The sequence below is a fragment of the Chionomys nivalis genome, chromosome 4, assembly GCF_950005125.1.
Source record: "Chionomys nivalis chromosome 4, mChiNiv1.1, whole genome shotgun sequence".
NCBI classification, from domain to species: Eukaryota; Metazoa; Chordata; class Mammalia; order Rodentia; family Cricetidae; genus Chionomys; species Chionomys nivalis.
The window spans coordinates 55,617,239-55,643,141 of NC_080089.1; the positions used below are offsets into that span (position 1 = coordinate 55,617,239).

At 51.9% G+C, this 25,903-nt stretch overlaps 1 protein-coding gene across 6 annotated transcripts in view; it reads right to left on the minus strand.

Moving 5' to 3' along the window:
* Lingo1 (leucine rich repeat and Ig domain containing 1) overlaps positions 1-25,903 on the minus strand; it is a 182,946-nt gene that overhangs the window by 137,922 nt on the left and 19,121 nt on the right. For all 6 annotated transcript variants that reach the window (XM_057768215.1, XM_057768212.1, XM_057768213.1 and 3 more), the window contains exon 2: positions 24,573-24,682. The gene's annotated coding sequence lies outside the window, so the exon portion shown is untranslated. The remainder of the gene's footprint in view (positions 1-24,572; positions 24,683-25,903) is intronic.

A 25,903-nucleotide genomic window follows, 5' to 3' on the forward strand; every position in this document is an offset into this window, starting at 1 on the left:
ACTGGGAATAACAATGATAGTGTTTTGAAGGCCAGCCCCGCCCCTAAAGAATAATAGTGTTAACTCCACAGCAGACTGAGTTATGAAGAAAGGAAAGGCCACCAGAGTACAACTATGTGGTCTGCATGAGCTCTGCTAGCTGCAAGCTGGGCAAGTGGAACTAAATCCCTAGGAATGCAGCCACAGCTCATAGTCAATGCCTGAACTGGAAAGCCCAGGGGCAGCAACGTAAAACACTTATTCAAAAGCAGGGAAGTACATCCAGGAATGAGCAAAGAGGAGTCTGCAGAGGCTGCCCCAGGGGAGTAGGATGTATAGATAGAGGACTCAGGAATGGGTGGCAGAGAAACTCTCACTGGGGCCGCCTCTGGCTCTTCAACTTCTTCCCTTCCCTAATGAACAAGCAGATTCACTGACCGGGACACTCCACCCACCAGCATTTCTGGGAGACTCCTGCCTCCTCCACCACCACCAATCCCACTAGGTTTCGTGGAATACCAGTGGCCCCTGAGCAGACAGGAGAACCTCTGACTTCCTCTGCCTTCTCCTGGGGGTGGAGATCTGCCCAAGCCTGAAGCCTACTGACTTTTTCTATCTTTTGTGTAACAAATATTTATCGAACATCTCCTCTGTACCAGGCACTAGGGACGAGGCTGCGAACAAGGCAGCCACAGCCTCTGGCCTCACATTAAGCAAATAAAGCAATAAATACAGATTGTGTGCAGATCCATGAAGGAAGAGAAGCAGGTCTGTGCAGACAGCCCTGGTTTCTCCACGGGGACAGTGAGGGACGGGCTGTGATGGAGACACAGGCTCAAGTGCTGGGGCTTAGAGAGGGAAGGGACTGCTGGGGGAGGGGGGTGCATGAGGGCCTCTACTCTGCTCCCATCTCTTTCCACCCATCACACAGGACAAGCCCAGGACCAGGCTTGACAGAGGGCGACAGAGAGAGGAATTCACGGTCCTGCTTTTTAATGGAAATCGATGCCCACTCGCCAGGGTGATCTACACCGGCGATGCATTCCTCACTCAGGTCCGATGAAACACTGCAGCCCTGGAAAAGAACATCAGGGAGATATCCCCTCTTCCAGGGACCTCTCTGGCCTCCTCCAGCAGCCCCATCGCTGTAGGTGTCTTCCTGCTCTGTCCCTCCTCCATAATCCATAAATCCTGTCTCCATTCAGGCCTTCCCTGCTCAAGAGCCCTCCATGACTCCCAAGGCTCTCAGAGACAATTTATGGACCTCGGTGTACACGCCAAGTACACAGAATGCCCAAGTCTCTGGCCTTACTATCCCATACTCGAGTTGTAAGTGCAGCCTGGCCAGGCTCAGGGTAACAAAATTGAACTCAGGCCGAAGACCTTTCAGCACCCTCCTCCCTGGAAAAAGCTACCCGTGGCGGAGTGGGAAGCCTTCATTTGCCACCACAAGTCAGCAGACGGCAGGGACGCTTAGCAATGGTACAGCAGAAATTCATTGAGAACTCAAGAAAGGAAGCAGCTCATATCGGTCCAGTCCCACCGCCAGGCCCTTGTGCTTCCCGAGCTTTTTGTCTTAGGGGCATCCCCCTGTCCTGCACATGCTGGCCCACTGGCCCGTATCCTGTGCCACCATGCTTTCTCCTTTCCCAGCCTTCCTGCTTCTCCTCATGCCCCGCCCCCAGAGAGCTCTGGTGGCCAAATGAGTAGGCAAGGTCGCCCCAAGGTAAGGGAGTTGTACTCTCATGGGAGAAGCAATTGGAACTTGGCTCCATTCGCAATTCCACATGCCAGGTTGGATTCACCAATGTCAAAGCCAACTGCAGAGAAGGATGGAGGCGAAGGATTTCCATGGAGACAGGAAGAAGAAAGAGCCAGACACAGCCGCTTGCCACCCCAGCCCTGGTAGTGGCTAGCACCTGCCTGTGCTGCAAGGCTAGATCCATTAGCCTCGTGCCCACCCTGTATCTCCTGAGAAGGGAGACCTGCAAGGGTGGTCATCACTGGGCATTGCCTACCTGCCAAGTAAGCTGTGCCAACCCTCACATGCTCACTCTGCAAGTACAAGGCTACCACCCTGGCACCCCAGTAACCCTGTGTTAAAGTGAACAAATCAGGAGTCAGAAAGGCTTGGCTTGGCTCCCTGCAGTCACACTTCAGTGACTGGTGAGGTTCAGATCTGGGGGTAAAATGCCAGCTGAAGGACTGTGCTCCTCTCTACGGCCACAGAAGATGGGGCCCCCAAGCTGGAAGGATGTGTCATGTGGGGCCTAAGCCTCTAAAAACAAAGAGAACTCAGTGTTCTTAGCTGGAGCGAGGATCCTGCGGTCTTCCCAGGCTTTCTCACTGAGGGGGTCAATCTGCTCTGGGAAGGGCTTTGCCCACATGACCAGCTCAGTCCTTAACACTCCCCACAGGGACAGAGAACTATGATCCCTAAACATAGGGACGCAGGCTCTGTGAGGTCAACAGCGCAGGTCACAGTGGAAGAAGTGGTATCTTTTAGGGCACTGCTAAGGGAATGGAAACCACCCATGATTCCAGTGATGAGGAGCAGGGCTGGGATCAAACACTACCGACGGTGACTGCTGGCCACTGACCCGATGGTCTCGGTGTCTTCATTCCACACTCACGTAGGGTAGCAGAGGTGGACATGAGGGGCTATGTTTGATTCTTTCCTTCTAGAAATCGAAGGGTCTGAATGCCCGTGGAACCTCAGTCCTTGGCTCTCCACCACCAGCTCTTAGACCATAACAGGGAAACTCCTACCCTGGCCTTGGTGGCCACTGCCCCTCCCCATGCTCAGACCGGAGCCCCCAGTGTCCCATGTGGACAGAGTTCTCTGCCGTATCCCATGAATGCAGCAACCCAGAGTATCTAGCTCCACGTGCATCTGTCGGTGATCCTGTTCTGACCAAACAGCCTCAGAGAGAGTCTCTCCCTTCAGAATTTGATAGGATGGGTAGCCCTCTTCTCTGCCAGGCTCCTAAGTCTGGCAGGGTCCACAGAGGGACCTATGACCATCAATTTAAAATCTACAGGAGAGATGGAACGCCCACTTGCACTAAACACTTCATTACCAGACACAAAGACACCCCTCATCTCTTGATCAGGGCTGGCCAGAAATGGGAGCTCCCTTGCCTTAGGAGGGACATTCTGGTTCCCCCGGGTCCAGCAGCACCATGAGAGGAAGGGGTAGTGTTAGAGACCAAGGCGGTCACTCATCAACCTGCACATCTTCAGAGACTTAGGCAAGTCCCGAAACCTTAATTTGCTCATCTCTACGTGTGGCCATGTCACTCCTCTCTAGAGCCCCTCGAGGGGAAACACAGGGCCAAGCAGGCTGAAACCCAGGACTGAGGTGGGAACTCAGCCTCTCTAACCCCTTCTGGGTCCCCCCAATCTTATACCTTGGTCTCCCCTTCTGCCATTCCAAATCCATGGGATGGGGGCTGTGGTTTAAAATCAAGGGGAAATTGCTTCTCATTAAACTGAAGTTGGTTACCTCTCTTATAAACCGTCCTCCTCAGCTGCAGAAGAGGCCCATTAACACATTTTCCCTTCTCCAAATGAGGCAAGAGTGGGTAGGCCTGAAAATCCCCATGGACAGTGAAAAAGCCAGCGAAGTCCTCCCCCTCCAGCTGCCCCCCAGCAGCAAAAACTCATTGTAATTATCTGTCTGGGAGCAGGCTCAGGAGTGCTCACAGGAGCACGGTTCGTTAAGGCGCTAATTAACAGGAACCTGCTTCCTCTCTGGGATCTGGGGGCTAGGGCGGGGGTGGACTTCCATCTCCCCCTTCCCTCCTAACTCCCACTGCCTAATCCATTCAGTCCCACGTGTGCTACAGGCTTCTTCTCTCGTGTGACACCTGGCCAGGGGCTGTGGGGATGTCCCCTGTGGGCACAGAGTATGGGCTGAGGAAGAAAAAGAAGGTAGCTGTAGAGAGAACAGGGCAAAGGGCTCTGCTAACAAGGGACTCCGAGCATAGGTCCCTGCGGCAACCCTGTCCCTCAGACCTCACCCTCCAGATCTGAGCAAAGGCAAGGCTGGACCATGAGGGCCACAGACTGTCGGTGGTGGGCTTTGGGGTAGAATTGACAGTATGGAGCAGGCAGGATGTGGGTGAAGAGGTTTCTTAGAACCCTGAAGACCTGCAAATACAACGGTAAGACAAGGAGAGTGATGTTTAATAAGTATCTCCCGTATGTCAGGCTTGGTCAAATGGGCTTTCTGAACCTTAATAGAGCAGCCCCACAATTTACAGCCAGAGAGGGGCCCGTGGTAGGCTAATAGGTAAGACGTGGTTAGAAGTGGGCCAAATTGAGTTTTTTCCTCCCACTTTGCCCACCCCAACCCTAGGTCCTCGGCGTACAAGAAGGTACATGTGGCCCTCCAGTGGCATTAGAGACCCTTGGGTTGTGCCCACTGCACAGAGAAGTGTGGAGTAGAAACCCTTGCCAGGGTGCCACAGCCTGAGGAATGAGGACATGAAGAACCATGCCCTGGAACTCACTGGAGACCCAGCCAGTCCAGGGGGTCCTGGGCTTGGCCAGAGCCGAGCTGCTTCCCCAGCACCCTCAGCCTTGGAACTTTCAGGAGAAATAGCTGCCTACCCTGCCTACTCCATGTCTCCACCAGCCTTGACTGTAAAGAAGACCCTTTGGCTTCCTGCCAGTCCTCATAAGCACCTTCCCAGCCCCGCAAACTCTCCTCCAGAGAGAACCTGAATCAAGAATTCTCAGAAGAGAGCAGAAGTTATGGGAGCCATTGGCCTCTGCTATATGGTTTCTAAGAAGGGATCCTGAGGGACCAAAAGCCTACCGTGATGGAGAGCCCAGCACCTCTCTAAAGGGATTGTCTAGGGCGAGGTAAAGAGGGTGGTATTGGGGTATTCGTGTTCCCAGGAAATTCTCAAGGATCTGCAAGTGATCACGAGATAATTGTTCACGCTCATGACATACTACATAGACACAGGCCTCACCTAGCTGTCAGATGCCCAGATGGACTCTGCTTCAACCCTCTAGCCCCTTGCCCACCTAACCTAAGCCCATCCTCCAGTGCATACCTTCTGCTTAAATTCCACCTCAAAATGGAAGCACTCCTGTGAACTCTATTCATTTGCACCCTGAGGCGAGAGGATATATATCCCTGATGTTAGAAGATACAGGCTTATATCCTTCAGGTTCCATCCTATGGGTGTTGCATCAGGATGGCTACACACACACACACACACACACACACACACACTTCCGGTGTCTAACTCCGGACAGAGTACACACACCACAGGGTTAGTCTATGTCCATCGGACTTGGGTATTAGTAGAAGTGAGCTCCCAGGTCCACTCAGCAGAGAGAGAGGTATAAAACCTTCCAGTCTCACACAGGCCCCAGGCCTGCTCAGAGAAGGTGTGCACAGGCACTCCTGGATGTTGAGAAGCCTGAGCTGGGTCCATTCATCTTGAGAAGAGATCTCCCCCTCAGGGCTGTCAGCATTCATCATCTGTGTCCACAGGTCCGTCCCTCCACAGCAGCTCCTCGCCCTCACAGGCCTCAGAGCTCCTGATTATTTTCACCAGAGATGTCAAGGGCTCTCCTGAATTTACACAGCGAGGGGGTCTAGCACTCTGCTCTCCTGGGGAGCTCGGGTGCAGTAGATGAGAGCGGAGGAGAGCGGGGTCGTGGACCCAATGCTCAGGCCGTGGTGTCGAGAGCAGGCCCTTGACCTGTCCTCCTTCCTCTAGAAGCCTGATCTGCTCTCCTGAACTGGTCTCCAAGCTGGTTTGCATGGCTCCTGGATGCCCATCTGGGGCTCAGGTGAGAAACTCCCCTGGACCTGGCTCTACAAGGACAGCAGATGCACACTGCCGGCCTAGGATTTGGTGAGACTTCTAGAAAACAAATATAGTCCCTGAGCCTGCTATTTTCCAGGTGGCAAATCCTGGTTCCTCCTGCCTCATCCTCCTGCTGGTGTCTCTGCGGGCCAGGGCGGGGCAACAACTGGCTGGTGGCCAAAGGCTAACTCTCAAATTCAGGAGTATAAGTGAACCTCTGAGCCCAGAGGCCTTCACGGTGTGACCTAGCACACCCAGCCTTGTACAAGTCCTGTGTATCAGGGGTGACTGAGCCTCCCCAGTCAGTTCTCCTTGTGATGCAGCCCCTTACACCTGAACGAAGGTTGTCTATCTATCCTTTCCACATGGTGTCTCCTTCAACCGAGAACAGCACTGTGGGGAGGGTCTCCTGTGTGCTGACTACTGAAAGAGTCGGCTTCATAACTCTGAAAACATCTCTCTGGCAAATTGTCTCATCTCTGAGGTTAGCCCCAAGCTGTGGGTTAGAGGCTGGGGGTAACCCCTACCCTCACATGGCATTAGGCATCTCACTGTCCCACTCAGAGGCCTACTCCAGGCCTTTGTCCTGCTATAAGCATCCTCAATAGCCCCTTATAGTGTAGTTGGCTGTCCCTGAGCCCCCCTGGCCTGGCGAGTTACAGCCCATCCATCGCTCTGAATGTCCTCGCCATAGCCTCCACGGGCCCATATTACAGCATACACATCTGTCAGCCTGTGGCTGCCACTGCCATCGCTGTTTCCAGGGAGACAGACTCCGTTTATGACATTATCAAAAAGTCCAGCCCCTTCCTCCCCCTCCCAGGCCTTCCCCTCCTCGCCTCCCTTTATGGAGATGGAGATTCGGGCTGTAAATATTGCCACATGTCTTCCCAGCGGCTTCCAACAGGCCGTGAAAACAGGACTGTCCCGAGGTCACAGTAGCTACAAGTCATAGCCTTGCCTGATTGTCCAAACATCTTCCCTGCCACGCCCAGGCTGGGGATGGGAGTGGGGTGCTCAGCCCAATTCCCTCCCCATGTTTCCTCCTGCCTTATAAGCTCTATGACAATCTGCTTGTAGAAGTGGTGGCTTGTAAGGTGAGTCATCCGCCTAGGGCTTTGGCACGAGGAAGGAAGGGAGCTGACCCTAGCAGAGTCCCGGAATGTGATCCTCCAATATGACAGCCTTTTACATGTCAGACACACATTCTCCTGGTAGCTGCACAGGAAGCTGGTATTCTGCACAGAACATTGAGCTTCCGTCTAAAGGTGCACATAGAGCAAGTGGGGGCTGAGTGCAAAGTCCTGTCTGCCCTGTACACGTCCCAAGCCTAGAGGGGTGGGAGAGAGCTAATATGTAGTGGGAGTTTCATATGTTCATGAATGGAAGCCTCACAGTGACCCCACGAGGTCAGTCAACATTGCCACTACACCCATTTTACAGACAGAACACTGAAGCCCAGACACAGCCACCCAGTTTGCAGGTGGAGGAATCAGTATTCATAACCGAGGCAGGTCAACCCCAGCACTCGGTTCTGAGAGCTCCGCCTTGGGTCGCCTCTTTGGCAAGACTTCACTTCCCAGAGCCTGACCAAGTGTTCCCCTCAGCCCCCAGCCTTATCACATAGGGGACAAGGATCAAACATGCATGATTTCATCCATTAAGCGGGGAGGGCTGCAGGGGGTGGTATCATTGTAACTGGTGATGTCAATGTACAGAGTGCGGATCCCATTGTCATAGATGTTTTAACTTCGCACTCCACAGGGCACCAGCTGTAGGACACACAATTCCTGGGGCCTAGGGACACAGAGCACTCTTCACTCCCCTCGTCAGGCCCATGTTTCTGCACTAATGTCCTATAATCACTTTAACCATCAATGTTGTAGCTTAAAGGTGATACAAATCCAACCCCTTACCAATCTAGGGACAGGCAATGTGAACTTCTTGAACCACAGGCACGGTACAAGTTGGATAGGTTCCATCTTAGCCTTCTGGGCAGATCCAGCTTCCTGCTTAGGACTTGTGGTGGCTGCTGACACACTTTGACCCCAGATCACATTTCTGCCTCCCTAGCCACTCTGCCCTCTCCTTTCCTGTAGTCAGATCTCCCCCGTCTCCTCTGGGCCCATGCAGGCTCATGACTTAGCTTAACCACATGTACAAAGATGTTTTCGGTCTAAAGTAACTTCCAGGCTTTGGGGTGAGGGCCTGGTGTATTCGGGAGTCATTATCCAGACATGCACGGTCACTTCCCTAGACACACAGGACATCAAACTCCACAGAGTCACAGCTAAGTATCTGTTTGCTCAGCCTCACCTGCTGACCTCCCATCTCAGGAGGTGAGACCCCATCATCCTGCTGCCAGGTTCAAAGCCCCGGGATCAATCCTTTCAACCTTCTCAACCTTGCCTCACCCCCACAGCTAACCCACAACTAGCTTCACTCTAACCAAAATCTAATTTTTCCTACTCCACAGCCTTGCCTGGTTCAAACACCTTTTCCCTCTCCTGCATTATTGTGTACCCCCTTGGGCCACCTGCTGTGCCTTGCTCCGCAGTATCCTCAACACAAAAGCCCAATCAGAGCATGTCATTCCTGCCGAGCCCCACAGTGATCCTGTCTCCCACAGAGCCAAAGCCCAGGTCCTAACACTGCAGTGCACATTCTGATAAACCTTGGAGCCTCAGCTCCAGAGGGCTTCTTACAGGCCAGTCATGCTCCCATGGGGGAGGGGGTTTCCACAGGGGAGGGTGCTCCCCCAGGCCAGGCATGCTACCTCAGAGGAGGGGGTTCCCACAGGGGCTCCCTCCCTCCAGAGCCTTCTCCAGGGATCAGTACTAAGAGTTGTTTGCTCGCTGTCTTTCCAACCCTACTGTCTCTTTCCCCATCTCTTTTCTTCCTCGGCATTCTCACTATAGAATACTACACAGATTTGACTTCTTTGTCGGGTTTGTCTGCCTCCCTGACTAGAATGTAAGCTCCTTGAACTTAAACTCCTAGCCCTGAGGTAGCGCTGGGCCACGGGTCACTGCTCACATCTGTCTACAACCACAGGTCGGTGGGACAGCCCCTGGACAAGGCCCACCAGGCACTAAGCCCAGCACACAGGAAAGCCCAGAGTGCCGGAGACAACTGTGCAGGCAGAGTTCCATGACACAAGAGGGGTCCCTGGCTGGTGAGGGGACAGCTCCATCCCAGGCAGGAGCTGCAGGTACAAAAGCTGGGAAGAAGATGGTGTGACAGGGGAGGCTGAGCAGGCCTGACTGTGAAGGCCTTGGAGAGAGGCTTGGGACAGAAGTCTGCATGAGAAGGGGACAGGTGTATGAGTCAGGACATGCCTTCACCTTGGAGGGCTGCACACAGCCTAGAAGTTGGAATCCTAGGGTTCCCCGTCACACACCCAGATAAGGGACTGGAAATTCTCCAGCTCTGTCTCATCCGGGAAGCCACTCAAGCCCCGTGTTACGGTGGAGGCCTGTGGTGGTATGGACCCAGGGAGAAATTGAACAGCACAGTTTACAGCAAAGTCTAGACTAGGCTTTTATATGGGAGAGGAGCACAGGGTGGCACTGTAAACAAAATTGTGTCCTTCTACCTCAAATGTACGTGTTAGAGTTCCAACCCCCAGGAAAACTGCATATGGAAAAATGAATGAAGTCGTGAAGATAGGACCTTAATCTATTAGATTAGTGTCCTTATAAAGAGAAACAACATCTATCTATCTATCTATCTATCTATCTATCTATCTATCATCTATCTATCTATCTATCTATCTATTTATCTATCTCTGTGTATCTCTCTTTCTCTCTCTCTCTCTCTCTCTCTCTCACACACACACACACACACATGCTCAGACACTGTCACACATAGAAAGGGAGAGAGAAGCCTATACCAGAATACCAGAACCCAAGCATGCAGGCACCATGGTCTCAGCTTCCAGTCCCACCACAGGAAAATAAATGTCTGTTGTTTGAGCTCTCGAACCTGTGGAGCCTTGTTGGAGCTGCTTAAGAGGACTATAGTGGATAGAAGGAGACAAGAGCCTCCTGGAAGAGACCACCCCTGGCCCATGGCCCTTCCACCCACAGCAAACCCTAAGGCCAGCCCTATTTGCAGCAATGTCTTCGACAGCACAGAGGAAGTCCCTGGGACGAAGGAACTCTGCATCTTCCAGGAGACACAGGCAGATTCCTCTAGGCTGTGAGACGAGGCAGGGATGTTCTGGATCCTGAGCTCAGAGTAGACCTTCCCCTGAGGTCTCCATTGAGGTAACTCAGCCTGGCCAAAGGCACCAGAATCAATGTACAGAGATTCCCCACAATCTAGCTTCCACTCCAAAGGAAATTGCTGGAAGGTGAGGACCCAGCACAACAGGAATGATCGTAATATTATAATAGGCAGGAAGATCTCTGCATGAGCAGACTTTCTGTAAGATGGCTTTGGGTGGAGTGATGGAGGTGGGTCTTGTATTAATCTGTTGCTTTCATTGGTTAATTAATAAAGAAACTGCCTAGGCCCATTTGATAGGCCAACCCTTAGGTGGGTGGAGTAAACAGAACAGAATGCTGGGAGAAAGAAGCCGAGTCAGGAGTCGCCATGATTCTCCCACTCCAGACAGACGCAGGTTAAGATCCTCCCTGGTAAGCCAGCCTGTGGGGCTACACAGAATATTAAAAATGGGTTAGAACAATATGTAAGAGCTAGCCAATAAGAGGCTGGAACTAATGGGCTAGGCAGTGTTCAAAAGAATACAGTTTCCGTGTAATTATTTTGGGGCATAAGCCATGCGGGCAGCCGGGTGCCGGGGACGCAGCCCCGCCGCTCTTATCACAACAGTGGAGTTAATTTAAGAATATTCGAAGTGTCCTAAAGTATTTCAGAAGAGGGCAAGGGTCCCTGAAACCAGAGACTCCTGAGAAGGGCCTGGGGGTGGGACAGGTTGTCCTCCAAGGAAGACTACTCTTGTCTACATAGCCCTGGATGCCACACCCTCAGACACATGCATGCAGAAACAGCAGGCATGATCAGCCCTATTTTGACAGGACATTGTCAAAGCCCAGAAAGGGAAATGACTGACACAGGGTCACACAGCAAGTCTGCTGCAATCCCAGTGGGAAGCCGCTGCTTTGTTCAGCCAACCCTGGCGGCTTCACCAAAATGCTCATTGCACTAAAATCCCCCTGCCATCTCTGTGGCCCAGCCCCAATCGCGGCCCTCCTCAGCTGGGTGTCCCCTGTGTATGAGGTAGAGACTCCTCACTGTGACAATCTGGCTCCTCTGAGGCCTGGCAAGAGGAAGGCAGAGGGAAGCAGCCTGGGGGTTGGGGACAGGAGCCAGAAAGGGAAAGGACCCGAAATCAACAAGCGTTCCAGAATTTTAAGCAGTTTTTGGAGGAAAATGAGGACCAAGTTCAGCTGTTGCGATTTGCTCCGGGGGAAAATTATGTTCCCGTGCTCTATTATACAGAACAGAAGGAACATTTGGTGGGTTGAATACTTGTTAATTTATTTCTCTGTTTGTTAATGGGCTCGCCACGTGCGCATGCTTGAGCACACGCCACACACACACACACACACACACACGAGTGAAGCATCTGCAGGCAGCCGCACAGGCTCCCTGTGTCTCCCTGCCATCTTCCTGTCAGGTAGCATCCAGGGTCTTGCTCTCCTCTCTGAGCACAAAGGGTCCGGAAGGAGGCTGTGTGTAGCTGGAAAGTGGGCTCTCAGTGAGGAGAGTCAACAGGCAGAACCACACCTCTGACCTTGGAGAAATGGGTGGACTGAGGGATGTTCCTGTGAGGACTGCAGACAGCAGCCTTGATAAGGCTTCTGTTGCTCTGGTGAGCACTGTGACCAAAAGCAACTTGGAGAGAAAAGAGTTATTTCACCTAACATCTCCAGGTAATGGTCCAGGTCCATCGCTGAGCAAAGTCAGGGCAAGAACTCCAGGCAGGGGCTGATGCAGAGACCATGGAGGATGCTGCTAACTGGCTTGTGCCCCATGACTTGCTCAGCCTGCTCTCTTATACACCCCAGAACCACTTGCTCCAAGCTGGCTCTGCCCACTGTGGGCTGGACCCTCCCACATCAATCAGTTGAGAAATGCTCCACAGTCTTGCCTCCAGGCCAATCTTTTTTTTTTCCCCTCCCTACTGGCCAATCTTGTAGAAGCATTTTCTCAATTAAGGGTCCCTCTTCCCAGATATGTCTAGGCTTATGTCAAGTAGACAAAAACCGACCAGCATAGCAGTAAATCATTAACACTGACCCAATAAATGATGCTTGCACTTGGGCCGCCAGATTGGCCGCAAGCAGAGCAAGGCCAGAGCAAGATTCCAGGGCTTCCACTGTCACAGTCTCCCAGCTCAGAAGACAGTGACCGCCCCTAGCCAGTTCATTCCCTAAACCTGACCAAACTGACCTCAACCAGCCCAAACTCTTCGATCACCCACACCCACCTACACAACCACCTGCCACCCATGTGAGCACTGTCCCCTTTCCACATTTACATCCAAGGCTTAGGACACCCTTGGCCATGATTCACCCTCCCCTCCTGGAGACCCAGCACCCACCCCCTACCCCCGCTGTAACCTCTCCCACAGAGGAAGGCACTCATCAGATCCTCCACTCTCTGGCTCAGCATCCCCCCCCCCCCAGTACTGTGCTCCCAACACAATCCTCACTAAGGATTCCCTCCAAACTGCCCCTTCCTCTGTTCATCCTTATTCAATCATCCTGACTTCTCCCAGGTCTCATTCCCTGATGAGAAACTCCACCACCTTCAGGAGCTCCTCTTCTCTCATCTATTCAGTATCCCCAACTCAGAAAGATATCTGGGGCCCATCAGAGTATCTTACCCACCCCATATTTTATGGCCTTTTTAATTTCCTTTCCAAGTTCATCACAGACTGAGGTCACCTGAATTCTTTCATTTGGTGGCTTTCATTCCAAAAGAGCATAAACCATGTGAGCGCAGGAGTCATGTGTAACCTGCAGGGCCCAGGAGTGGGTGATACGTCAGTGTCTGCTGAGTGTGTGAGCGAATGAATGGAAGGAGACAGGTTAACCTCAAGCTGGAGGGAGGGGGTTCATGAGCATGGTCTCCAGGTCCTCCAAAGCCTTGGCCACAGCCTCCAAATGGTTTGTGTGGAAAGCAGGATGCAGGAAACCTTTGCAAGCGAGTTGAGCTTCCCTGTGCTCCCTTGTGCTTCTGAGTAGAGCTAACCACCTCCCTTCCCATTCAGATCTACACAGAGATATGGAAGGAGTTGGAACAGCAGGCCAGTAAGCTGGGTTTAAAGCAAGTACCTGCACTCAGGTAAACTGAGGCAGACAGATTGCTAGGCTATGAGGAGCCTTCCTTGAAATAATACACGGTCTTGGTTTGAGGAGGCCAAATGAAGAAGGGATCAAGTTTTCCAGGCAGGAACAGCAGCAGCAGAAGGCTCAGGTGGATCCAGAGTCCACTGGAGGAAGGCTGGGGAGGCTGTCACTGAAGCTCCGGAGCCCGCGGGTGAGGCTGCCCTAGCAGAGACCCTGCCTGCCCAGCTGAGGGATGGTGCTGCCCAGGGCCAAGGTGCCCTCCCCTCTCACGATTCACATTAGGAATTATTTCTCTCCGGAGCAAATGATTTGTTACAATATCCACGCGTGCCTCTCCTGGCTGGGCGCCCTCCATACAGCCTGGATTAATCCCGGAAGCCATTCCATTCGTTTAGGCCATGCCTAAGTATGCCTCCTCTTTTATTAGGGAAATTCTTCATTGTTAAGAGGAGCTCATAGGTTTTAATTTGGTGCAGAGATTTTACAGCCTCCCTCAGTCGCTGGGAGTGACTTGTGCCTGAAAAGGTCTCCTGGGTCCCAAAAGCCTGCCAGGGGACCATCAGATTCTGGGGGGGGGGGGTTAACAGGGCACAGCCCCTTCCTTCAGGGACCAGGAACTCAGTCCTTGGTGCTGATAGGTGAAGCCAAGAAAGACTCCATGAGCTGGGAGCTGATGCACTGGGCTTGCCCTGGGAAATCTAGGGATCACCACCCACCTGGGACCAGTGTAAAAGAATGATTCCAGTTCAGATGGGAAAGCACAGCCCAGGGCAGGCAAGGCACTGGTCACTCAAAGCTTAGTTCCAAACTCTTTAGAATATGGTTGAGAGCCCACCACTGTCCAGACGGCTATGCGAATCCAACAGGCCTATCGGAGAGGTCTGCCCAGGGCCTGAGTGTCATGCAGAGGTGCTCAGAAAGGTAAGACTCTGGGGTCCCAAGCCTATCACAGACTCTTTCCACCTCACCCTCTTAAAACCCTCCAACAGCCTAGCCCTTGGTTCCTTTGCTCTGGATGATGGCCACCGCTCAGGCTAGCTCACACAGGCACAACTTGTCAACCTGAAAAGCTGTCATGACTTTCCTCCCAGCCCTAGCAGGAGATTTTCTTACCCACTGCCTGAAACCTTGAAGTTTGACAGCTCGCCAACTCTACATGACCCCTTGACTCTGCTGGACTATGTACCTGTTCCCATCCTATGTTCAGAGATACTCCCAATTCTTATGTCTCCATCCCCACCAGAGTTCCATCTCTCCCCATTTCTACTACCACCGCCCCTTCTCCCCACCACTGCTGCCCTTGGGCAACTCATACTTTGCCCCAGGCTTACTCATGTAGCCAGATCTTTGGTCTCGTTGCTCCCAAACAGGCAGGATCTCTGCCTCACCTCTTAGTCCCCAACTTCTCACAGTCCTCTTCAACCCCAAGGACCAGAATCTCCCAGGGAGTGCTTCCTATCCACCAGGGAGTGTTCCCCAACTTCCAAGCCCTAGTTGCTACATTTCATTGAGGCTCATAGCATTTCTCTTTGATCCTGCCAACTTCAAGTTGTTAATAGAGGTGGGAACTATGTCACTCACCCATTCTGTGATAGCTGAGCCCAGGCAATGACACTGGGTACTCAAAAAAATGTAGTTCATTAAAAGATTCAAACTCAGTCCTCGGGGAGGACTCCCACTGAGGGAGTATAATACTTCCCTGGAGGAGGTATTATTTTGTCCATTGTGCAGATGGGAAAACTGAGGATATGTGAATCTCTTGCCCAAGTAGCAAAGCTGGGAATACAACCAGTTCCATCAATTAGTGTCTTTGGGTGTTGGCCACACACCTCTGTTCTACAAATATGTACTCGACCAGCCCGGTGCCCAGTACAGCCAGATGTGCTAGCTCCTCCAACTCTCATCACACTTTTGGGGGGCTATCTGTGACCCCCAAGAGAGAACAGAGGTCCACAGAGGCTAGGTCACTCCTCACGCGGAGCCACACCGTAATCCAGCCGAGAGTGTGACCAGGACACCCTACCCCACTCAGAGCATCCTTAGGACCTGCCATCCCTAGGGCTGTTGGCCTCCCCTCCCCCAATACTCCCAAGAGCGCCTCATGGTTGGCTGACCTTTCGGAGGGCCAGGCTTTCACAGTTCTGGGTATTTACACAGTCTGCCTGGCTGCGACAGCTCGAGAAAGTAGGACACGCAGGAGGGAGGGGCATGGCAGGTGTGGGCTGCAAACGCTCCCACTACCTTCTTTCCACATGGCCTGGACAGGGGAACCACCATGGCACAGGCTCCTCAAACGACCTTGGCTGCCACTGGGAACAGTGCCCTTGGACGTGGGGTAAAGACCTAGGCTGTCGACTGAAAAGAGGGGACATAACCAGTCTTTCCACAGCCTCTCACTGCTTAGACATGGAATGAGAGGACTCTAGCAAGAACCCCACTGAACTAAGGGTCACTCCATCTGTGAAAGGGGTACTCATCACCTCACCCCCAGACATCATAGAGGTCAAAGGAGCCAGTGGGACCCAACAGGCTTGAGGCTGTGCCAGCTCTGGAACACACAATAAATAGTCAGATTCAAACTATCCCAGAATCTCCCAGAAAGCCAACTGTGTAGTACTGGTTGTGGGTGCTCGGCTACCGCCCAACAAACAACAACAAACCACACCCACATGTCACTAGCAAAACTAGGGAGCAGGTGTGTCTTGATACAGGCAACCGTGGGCCCTCAGAAGCAATAAGGGAAACGCCCAAGAGTGACCCCCAGCACTCAGTGCTTCACCAAGCTTAGTCAGGGCTCTGGATGCAGTGTGTGACATGGACAAAACTGAACATTAAGCAAAGGTAAGAAACAGCAGCACTGGGAAGAGCCTTGGGCTGACTCAGTGCAGGGTGGGCTGTGAGGGACCGGACCCTCGTGGAGGTCGTGGGTCTGTGGGCTGGAGAGGCGGCTCCATGGATTGGGGACCCCCAGCCCATCGCAAGATCTGGACGGAGCCTTGGCCAGGCGCCCTCTTCAGAAGTCCTGCTAGCAGCTCTGCAGCACTCCAAGCCCAGGCGGCCTTTCACCGCGCACAAGAGCCTCTTGACTGAAAGGCCTCCGAGGCGCCTTGCCGCTGTGTGTCCCTTAATTGGGAAATTGTTAACTTCTTCAAGAGGAATTTTAATTCAACTCCCCTCAACTGAAGGCTGGTAAACCTAAGTGCCAGCAAGCAAGTGCATGCACACCTGTCCCCAAACCTCGATCCGCCTGGAGTAGAGGGGGCAGACAGCATGTTGCTCAGGTCACTTGCACAGCGCCGGGTCCTACCGACTTCCAGGTTTTCTACCCCCACTTCTGGGGCAGCATGTTCTAAGGACAGCTCTGCCCTGCCTTTCCATGACCCGCCATGTCTGCTAGGACTCCCATAGAGGTAACCCAGAGCCCCTCACACCCTCTACCACACTCCCCTGGAGCTAAGCCCCATCCAGGCAGACTTGCCGAGCCTTTACTATGTGTCCGCCCTTTGTCTGTAACTGTTTCATCTGCACAAGGCAGATGCCGTCACTAGTCCCACTTTGCTGCTAACAAGACTGAGGCCCATCCAGATGAAGTAAATTGCCTCAATTCACAGCATTTGGAAGGAGCAGAGCTGGGAACAGATCCCACACTGCCGGTTCCAGAGCAGAAACAACTTTTTTTTCTTAACAAAATTTCTTTATTGATTCTTTGGGAATTTCATATCATGTACCCCAATTTCACTCATTTCCCATTCCATATCTGCCCTTCCCCCCACAAAGAAACTTTTTAAAAATTAAAACCAAACCAAACAAATAAAGACACTTCACCTCTCCATCTCTCCTGCCTCTCCAACGTCTCTTAAGTTATTGGTCTTAATGGCACTGGGAGTCGTGCTATGTCACACAGTGTACCCTTCTGTCCTATCAGCTTTACTTGCAAATGTTTATTGTAGTGAATCATTGGTCAGGTTCAAGGCCCCTGGTGTCTGGTCCACCATCATCACCGGACCCTCACGGACACTCCTCTCAGATATCCTGCAGCTGCCGCAAGTGATGAAGTTCTGCAGGTGTTATTCCAAAGGACCAGTCCTTTCACACGCTCCGGTAGGTCATAGATGGGGTATATGTTAGGGTGGGCCAAGTTAAAGCCCTGGATGTGGGTCTGGGTAGTAGCTGAGCTGGTCAGACCTGGCAGCTGGGGCCACCTCACCTCAGTCTCAGAGTGGAGCCAGCTCTCCCATGCCAGTGGTGAGGAGTGGGACCATATCTCCAGAGCTCAGGGGGCCAGCTCTCCCATGCCCAGGTCATTGGGCCAAGTTCTCCTATGAGGGTCAGGGCCAGATCTCTTGCTGCAGTGTCCAGCAAAAGGCAGAGCCAGCAAAAGGCAGGGCCGGCTCAGCCTGACCCTCAGATTCCATCATGCATGATTCTTATGGTACCCTGTGGTAACACGGGCCACAGACATCAACACAGACCCCAGCTGCAACAGGACCATGGACCCAGACGTGACCCTCAGCAGCAACTCAGGCCTGGACAACATCTTGACCCCAGGTGACAGCACAGGCCACTCCGATCAGCACAGCTCCAGAGGTGGCACACCAACAAGGCCACAGGTTGCAGTCCAGACCCCCGGGCATCTAATGTGGCTTTTAGTGGCAGCGTGGGCCATGGGCTTCACGACAGACCCTGGCTGCAGTAGGTCATGCACCCAGACATGGCCCTTGGCAGCAACTCAGGCTCAGGCATGAGCAGAGACAACTTTTAACTGTCATCTAAGATGGCCTGCTTATCCACGATTATGATCCTCACCCTGAGAGGCCATAGTCACTTCATCTCTGCATCCCTGGGTACAGCCTACAGCCATGCTTCATGAATGTTTGCAGAATAAATAAATGAAAAATGAACAAAACCAAAACCAAAACAAAACAAAACCGCCACTCTGTTAGTTACTTCCTCCTTTGAGTGTAACTTTGGCTATGACAAAAACAGACCAGCAGTGGTGCTGGAGAAACGGCTTAGCAGTTAAGATTACTCGGTTCTCTCGCAGAGGATTGGGGTGTGGGTCCCAGCACCTACATCCTAACTACAACCATTCAGAACTCCATCAATTCCATTTTAGGACTGTTCACTGCTGTGTTAATCAGATCGTTGGTCCTTTGGTACTACAGGTGGCCAGGCACAGTGACACACAAGGGACACAGGAAGGAGCATCTGGATTTCGAAGCCGGCCTTAACTTTATATCAAGACCCCGTCATGTGAGCTGGGGATACAGTTCAGTAGCTGACCACTTACCTAGTGTGCACTAAGCCTTGGTTTCCACCCCCAACACCAAAACACATATACGTTGAAACTGTAACCCCTAAATAAGGTCAAAATGTGGCCATGCCCTGATTTGGAAAGTGGGATGTTGGAATGTAATTAGCTAATTAGGATGAAGTCACACAAGAGTAGGATGGCCCTTAATTCAATACGATTGTTTGACAAAATAAAAAACGTGGGTCAGTAATATGTCTCAATGGGTAAAATGCCTGCTGCTAAGCCCAGTGAGCTACATTTGATATCTTGGTAGAAGGAGATGGAGAGAATCTACTTCAAGAAAGTTGTCCTCTGACCTCCACAGATGCTCTGTGGCACACAAATAAATAAATACAGTCTAATTAAAAACAGCAACTATTAAGAAACAAGTGTTGATTCATGTACATTTTTAAAAATATGGAGATCCAGTTTAAATCAACTAAATATTTTTTCTTGGGCAATTTGGCAACACAGCACCCAGGAAGATGCCATGCGAAGAGACTTGGGGAAGCCAGGCAGAGAGACTGGCACAGGTCCTCCCTCATGACCCTCTGGCCTTCAGAGCAATGAGGTAGTACTCTCACGATGTTTCAGCCACGTAGGTATGGAGTTCTATTGTACAGCCTGCTAGGACCTCTCACACTTAGGCTTCACAGTTAGCTCAACTCCTCAAGGGCCTTCTCTAGCCCCCAGCTTGCTCATGCCATCCCTAGAACAGTGTACACAGCAGGTTCTCTGTAATGTCTGGATGATGGGCCAACAGCACCCGTCTTCCCTGTAGGGTGATACGGACGTAGTGAGCTGGAGGACGGCTGTGCTCTGAGGACACCAATGGGTGATGCTGAATCCGCAGACACAACAGTCATAGAGACCTGTGTCTCGGGTACCCTGTGCTGCTCCCTGACTAAGCGGGCAGAGGTGCAGGGAGGGAGTACTGTGTCCATCAAGCCTAGGACACTGTTGCATCACCTCCAGGAGATGGGGGCCCCACTGGGCTCAGAGGCAGGAGAGGAGAGCTCCTGAGTGCCAAGCACCATGGAGTCTGGACCTACTGTGAACTTCAGAGAGGCAGATTCAGCTCAGTTGGCAGAGGAACAAGTCTCACCGGAACTGTTCCAGGGCCTGGACAGAGTGAGGCCATCAGCTTTCCAGCTGCATAAGGGAAGGTCAGATGGACACCCGTTCTCCCCTGGCGTGGGTCAAACAGTCCCAACCTGAACAAAGGTTATAAGGTGACTGAGGCAGTTAAGGAGCTAGCTCCGTAAAGTTTCCATCTCATACATAAGGATCTGAATTCGATCCTCAGAACCAATTTTTTCAATTAAAAACTAACATGGTTAGCCGGGCGGTGGTGGCGCACGCCTTTAATCCCAGCACTCGGGAGGCAGAGGCAGGCGGATCTCTGTGAGTTCGAGGCCAGCCTGGTCTACAAGAGCTAGTTCCAGGACAGGAACCAAAAGCTATGGAGAAACCCTGTCTCGAAAAATCCAAAAAAAAAAAAAAAAACTAACATGGTTGTATGTGCTTTATAAAGCCAGTTCTGAGGAGGCACACAATCTCTGGGGCTTGCTTGTCAAGCTGTCTACTTAACAAACTCCAGGACAACAAGAAAACCTGTCTTAAAATACAAGGTAGGTGACCTGGGTAACAATACCCAGGGTTAACCTCTGGCTTCACACACACACACACACACACACACACACACACACACACACGGTGATTGGACCTTATTAATCATCTACATTCTTGCATCTCCCTAGCAACTAGCAGATCGGAATGTCCAGGTAACCTCAGAGGACCCTTGTCTCTAACTTCCCTGGGTGTCTGCAGTGGTTTTAATGAAATGTTCCCCATAATCTCAGGCATTTTAATGTTTGATCACCAGTTGGCAGAAGCTGTTTGGGAAGTAGGAGGTGTGGCCTTGCTAGAGGAACTGTGTCACTGGAAGGAAGATTTGGTTTGTACTGATCAATTGATTTTTGAGACAAGGTTCCCCTCTGGTTGTCCTGGATCTTACTCTGTAGACCAGGCTGACCTTGAACTCAGAGATCAGCCCACTCTGCCTAGGGCTAGGATTAAAGGCACGTGCCACCACTACCTGGCTGGAAGCAAGTCTTGAGAGTTAAAAGACTTTTGTCGTTTTGGTTTGCCGCTGTCTACTTCCTGCTTAGGGCTGTAGAGACTATCCTCAGCCTCTCTCCAGCACCATGCCACGCCCAGCCATTATGGACTCCTCTCTCCGTGGAACAGCCAAATAAACCCTTCCTCCTGCAAGTTGCCTTGTTCATGGTGTTTTGCTGCAGCAATAAGAAGGTAAACCACAGCGTCCTCGTGCAGAGCAGGGTGTAGGCACCCCAGCCCCCAGAGCTCCGTGGCTTGGGAAGAGCTTGACAGTGATGCATGGAGTGGGGACAGCATCTAGACAGGAGACAATGGGGACAAGAGAATGAGGACAGCAAGCTGAAAACAAGCTAAAGATGGAGATGAGATGGTACAACAGCTTAGATTAGCTCACCACACGCCGTTGGGCTGGGTAGTGCCGACTGCCTAGTGAAGGGAGCCAAGAAGTAGCTGTGTCAGAGAAGGCACCTCAGAGACGTGTGAGAAAAATCATTCCAGAAGGAGGTGATGGGAAGTGAGACTGAGCTTGGGTGAGGCAGGTCACGTATTAGAAAGATGACAAGTACAACGGATGGGTGTAGCCAGATCATGATAGAATTATCAGGAGAAGGACTTGGCACAGGGCACTACTGCAGGGTCCTGAGACGCGTGACCTGAAGGAAGGCTGTTAGTGGGGCTTAGAGGAGCCTGCACTGTGTCAGTCTCACCAGATACGGCTCTCTTTGGAGGAGGGAAGGATAATAGAATTGAGCCCAGTATCAGCGGTTAGCACACCTCCCTCACCTGACAAATTTCACAGAAAGTATCAAGTATTAGATCCCAGGGAGGAGTGGCTGGGAGGGCGAGCTGGCAGGAATTTCTCGGGACTGCAAATTCAGAGACCCAATCCTCATTTACAGAGCTGGAGTAAAGGGGTCGGCTGTCGCTAGGGAGCCCTGAGAGTAGGGTACGTGTTGGGCAGTGAGCCCCAGATTCCTCATTGGTTCCCAGCCACCCGGATACTGACAATAGCCGCGTGTCTACATAAGCAGCCTTGGCCCTTCCCAGCTGCAGATTCCCAGGTCCGCTCTGCCTGCCCCCAGCTTTAAAACACCTCCAAATGGGGTTTCTGTCTTCTCCTCCAAGTCTACCTGAGTAAGCTGTGCCTACTACACACATCCCCAAACTCTGTTCTCTCACAGCCTACAGCCACCCTGAAGATGCCCCTTCTAAAGCCCCCAGTTTAAGCTTGCCATCATGTCTAAAATGGAGCTAGGGTCTTTAGACTTGCCTTCCAGCCTCTCTGGCCCACCTGCCTTGTTTCTACCAGTGATCCAAAGCCTTGGAGCTTTGAGCCGCCTCCATGGTGACATCTATGCCTGGTTTGTCCAGAACCTTAGACCTTAGAGACTTTAGACCTTAGAACCTTAGATCTTCACTTTCCCTCCTTGTCTTTGCTCAAAGGAGCCTTTGCCATCAGTCTCATGCCAGCCATCCCTCATTGGAGGACCCCCATCTTGTGTGTACTCCCTTTCTAGCCTTACTAGATAATCTCCATAGCACATCTTACTCCCTGATCTGACTGCTGAACGGCTCTAGATTTTCCTGCCTGTCCTGTTTGGAGATCAGTTCTGTGAGAGTAGGAATTTATCTGACATGCTCCTGGTGGGGACACACGGTTCTCCAGATGTGGTGCGGGGCACACAAAGCCACACCTAGTGTGCAGTGGGTGTTCAGCGAGTCAGGAGAATGAGAAATGAATGAACCACTGAGCCACTGATACCAGGGAACTCACGTGGAGCACCCAGCACATACCATGTAAGGATAAATGTGTGACTCAAGAGACATTCTACCCCGAGAAGCCCCACATACACATCCCCACAGACAACCCCAGCCTCCATGGGTGCAGGGCAGAGACCAACAGCAGCACCTAGGTGTCAGGGGAGCTATCCCTGGCTCTCCTGAGTCCCCATCATGAACCACCATCCCTGAGACAACAAGGAAAGGCCCATTTGAGTAATCATACTCATTCAAACAAGAGCCAGGAAATGCATGCTTCCTGAAAGAACTGGACAGGGCTCTCCAAGTAAATAAGGGCTCCGTGGAAACACCACAGACCCCACTAGACTGAGAGGTGTAAGGCCTAAGACCTAGCCTTGCCTGCACTTCTTCCAGCCTGCTAACCTGTCCCTTCCCAAACACAGGAGCTCTTCAAGAAGTGACAAGGAGGCAGGGGAGAGAAAAGAAAAATCTGGGCTTCTTCAGGATTTCAGTGGTTCACCAGGCCAGGGGCCTGCCCCTCAGCACAGGAGCACAAACCCTTCCCAGCTGGCTCCAGCCCCCTTCCCAGCAACCCAGGCCCAAGAACAACCGCAATGCCCGACCTCCACACTCCTGCTCCGGCCGCCCGTCCCCTGCCTCAGCGCTTTGCTGCCGTCATCACCCTCCGTGCACAGCTTTGTTCACTGAGGCTTTATTATTGTGACAAAACACTGGAAACCATCAAAATACACAACAGAGAACCAGTTAAATGGGACACAGCAACACAGGCTGGAACATTATGCTGCCATTAAAAATCACATTATAGAAGAGTATTTAATGATGGGAAAATGATCTTGGTGTAGTATTAAGTGCAAAAGGCAGGTTAGAAAACAGTAACTACAGCTTGATCCCAATTATGTCAAGAATACATATTTTGTAAAAGACTGACGGGCTAAACACCCAAGCGCTTTCATTTCTCTATCGAGAACACACATTACATTTCATAACCAGAAAAATAGATGGTTTTTAAAGGACCCTATAGGCTTCCAGCCTTGGCCCGGAATCATCTCCTTCAGCCAGCCCTACCAGCCACCAGCTGAGCAGTCTCCCAATGCCCTGTACTTCCTGGAGAGATCCCATGTTGTACCTGTCAGTGCTGCTGCCCACAGGATGGGGGAGTGGAGGGAGCTGCGGGAGCCTCCTGGCCAGGATGAAGCAGAACCCAGAACACTATGCTCTATCATCCAGGCACCACAGAGACCCTGACCTCAGCCTTTTGCCCATTACCTGGTAACTAATATGGATAACCAACCCATCCAGGACCAACCAAGTATCAGGACTGTTTTAATTAGGTAAGTAGACTTCAGAGTGACACCTAGTGTCAGGGAGAGAAAATTGGGGGTGTGCTCCCTGACAAGTCACACACATAACTGTTCCCCGGGTCCAGGAAGGGGACTTCTGAGCACACGGTTCCACTGAGTTTAGAAGAGAGAACAATATGGTCTAGCCTATAACACCATTCCTACTTAGCAAAGTACCACTGTAGCCTTCTCTCATTGGCTCAGACACAGGAGTAAGGTGACTTACATGTCACAGTCAAGTCGTGGACAAGCCAAGTAGCATCTCAGACCCCTTTCCTGTCTCTCCCACTGCCCCCCCCCCACCTCATTGGTTTTACCATAGCATTCCCTCACACAGGACACGGAATGGAAGGACCTGTCACCTCCCATACCGTAGGCACCTTGGTCCTTATAATGCAGAGCAAGAGGCCATCTGCTTTGTTCACACAATGCCAAGGTCAGCTTGCTGGCAGTGCTTGTCACAAATACATACACCTACGATCTGAGCCTTCTCCTGCCCTGAAGGTGTCTGGATCCAAATGTCAACTGTGGAGCCCCATTAACTCCACACATCAGAGCCAAGGCTAGCCTCTTGACAGTTTCTTGGACACTGACTCTCTCCGTCCACACGTTCCCACTCCCTCCCTGCCTGGAGTCAAGCACACGTTTGGTCAATAAGTGACAGGAGCAAGGACAGAGCGCGTCCATTTGCCTTTAGAGACCCATCCCCCACACCAAATGGGAACCTATTAGCCAGGGCTGTCTGTGAAGCCATGTGGCTGGGACAAGCGCCCCAGGCTTCTGAGCTGGCTGTGGACCAGGACCGGCCACAGCCAGGGCTACTGAGATTTGATTTCGGAGGACAGGGACAGATGGACACATGTGGAAAGAAGGCCTTGAGACAGTCCTCCCTGGAAGCTCCACTAACCCACAAATGACCTTTTACCTGTGGCTGGGTCGTGTTAGGTGCAGCTGGGCTGGGAGCAGCCTGGGTCTGGCTCAGTTGGCCTCTTTGCCCATAAACACCAGTACCTCAGGGCCTGTGGATACAGGAGGCTGTGGGAAGAAAGAGGAGGTGACTGTCAGAAAAGGCAGGCAGGGTGGTATGAGGGGAAAACATGGAAAAGATCTGAGTCCACCCAGCTGGGCAATTACCATTGTACACTCGCGCACGCACATATGCCTAAGCACATGCACATGTGCACACACTCGCTTGCGCACACACTCGCATGCATACACACTTTGTACTCAATGGCATATGTGTGTTGGCACACTCAGGCCACCAGCTAGGGCAGTGAGGCTCTGAGAACTTGGGGATCTGGCTGCTTCTCTCCACAACTGGACCTGTAATCTTGGGACAGCCAAGTCTCTAAGCCTCACTTCTATTATCCATGAAATAAGGGGTTTCTCCTTCTACAAGGGCCTAGAAGACAGTAGGTATCCATCAATACCACTACTTGCCTCCTGCCCGGCCACTAGATGCTAAGGCAGGTTCCAGGCTAATGTCAGAGAGTGCAGTCAACAAATCTCGGATTCCTTTCCCCGGGCCTGAGCCCCACCTTACCTGTCCCCAAAGGTCCCTGCAGTCCCCACTCATGCTCTCCTGTCTTACTCACTTCAAGCATTCTCCAAAGGCTCCTCAGACAGGAGCAGGAAAGACGCTAGCCTGTCCAGCCTGAGTCCCCTGGCACGTGATGCTCCCGGAAGGCCAGTAACAAGGCAGGTACTCTCAGCACTCCCACGTCATGACCCTGTGACCCTGAGCAGAGTTTTTCTCTACCTCAGTTCCTTCAGCCTCTCAAAGTCCTCAGTCCCTTTCTGCATTGTCGCCAAGATGTCTCAGTCAGATCTGTGTTTCTCAGCACGTGAGACACACGTCTCTGGGTTGCATGAAGGGATTTAGATGGTATGCAAACATTTTTATTTCCTTTGGTTTGTGTTTATTTCTCTGTGTACTAGAGAAAAAACTTGACAGGTGCATTACAGGCGTGATTTTACGGATGTGTAACTCAGGGAGCGTCATGAAAACCCACCTTCAAATAGTAGCCCACAAAAGGCAAAGATCATGGAAAAAATAAAGGTGGGGAGGTACCCGGAAAACACTGCTCTCTCCCAGTAGCCTTTCCTGGGACCAGGCCCTCAGTTCTCTGGTTTCCCATGTGTGACCAGCTGGCACCAGCTCAATCCCCAGAGCATCCCATAGACCTCTAGGATCGGATGAATGGGAGGGTGAGTAGATGGAGCTCCAAGGTGGTTGATGCAATCAGGGCAGAGTCC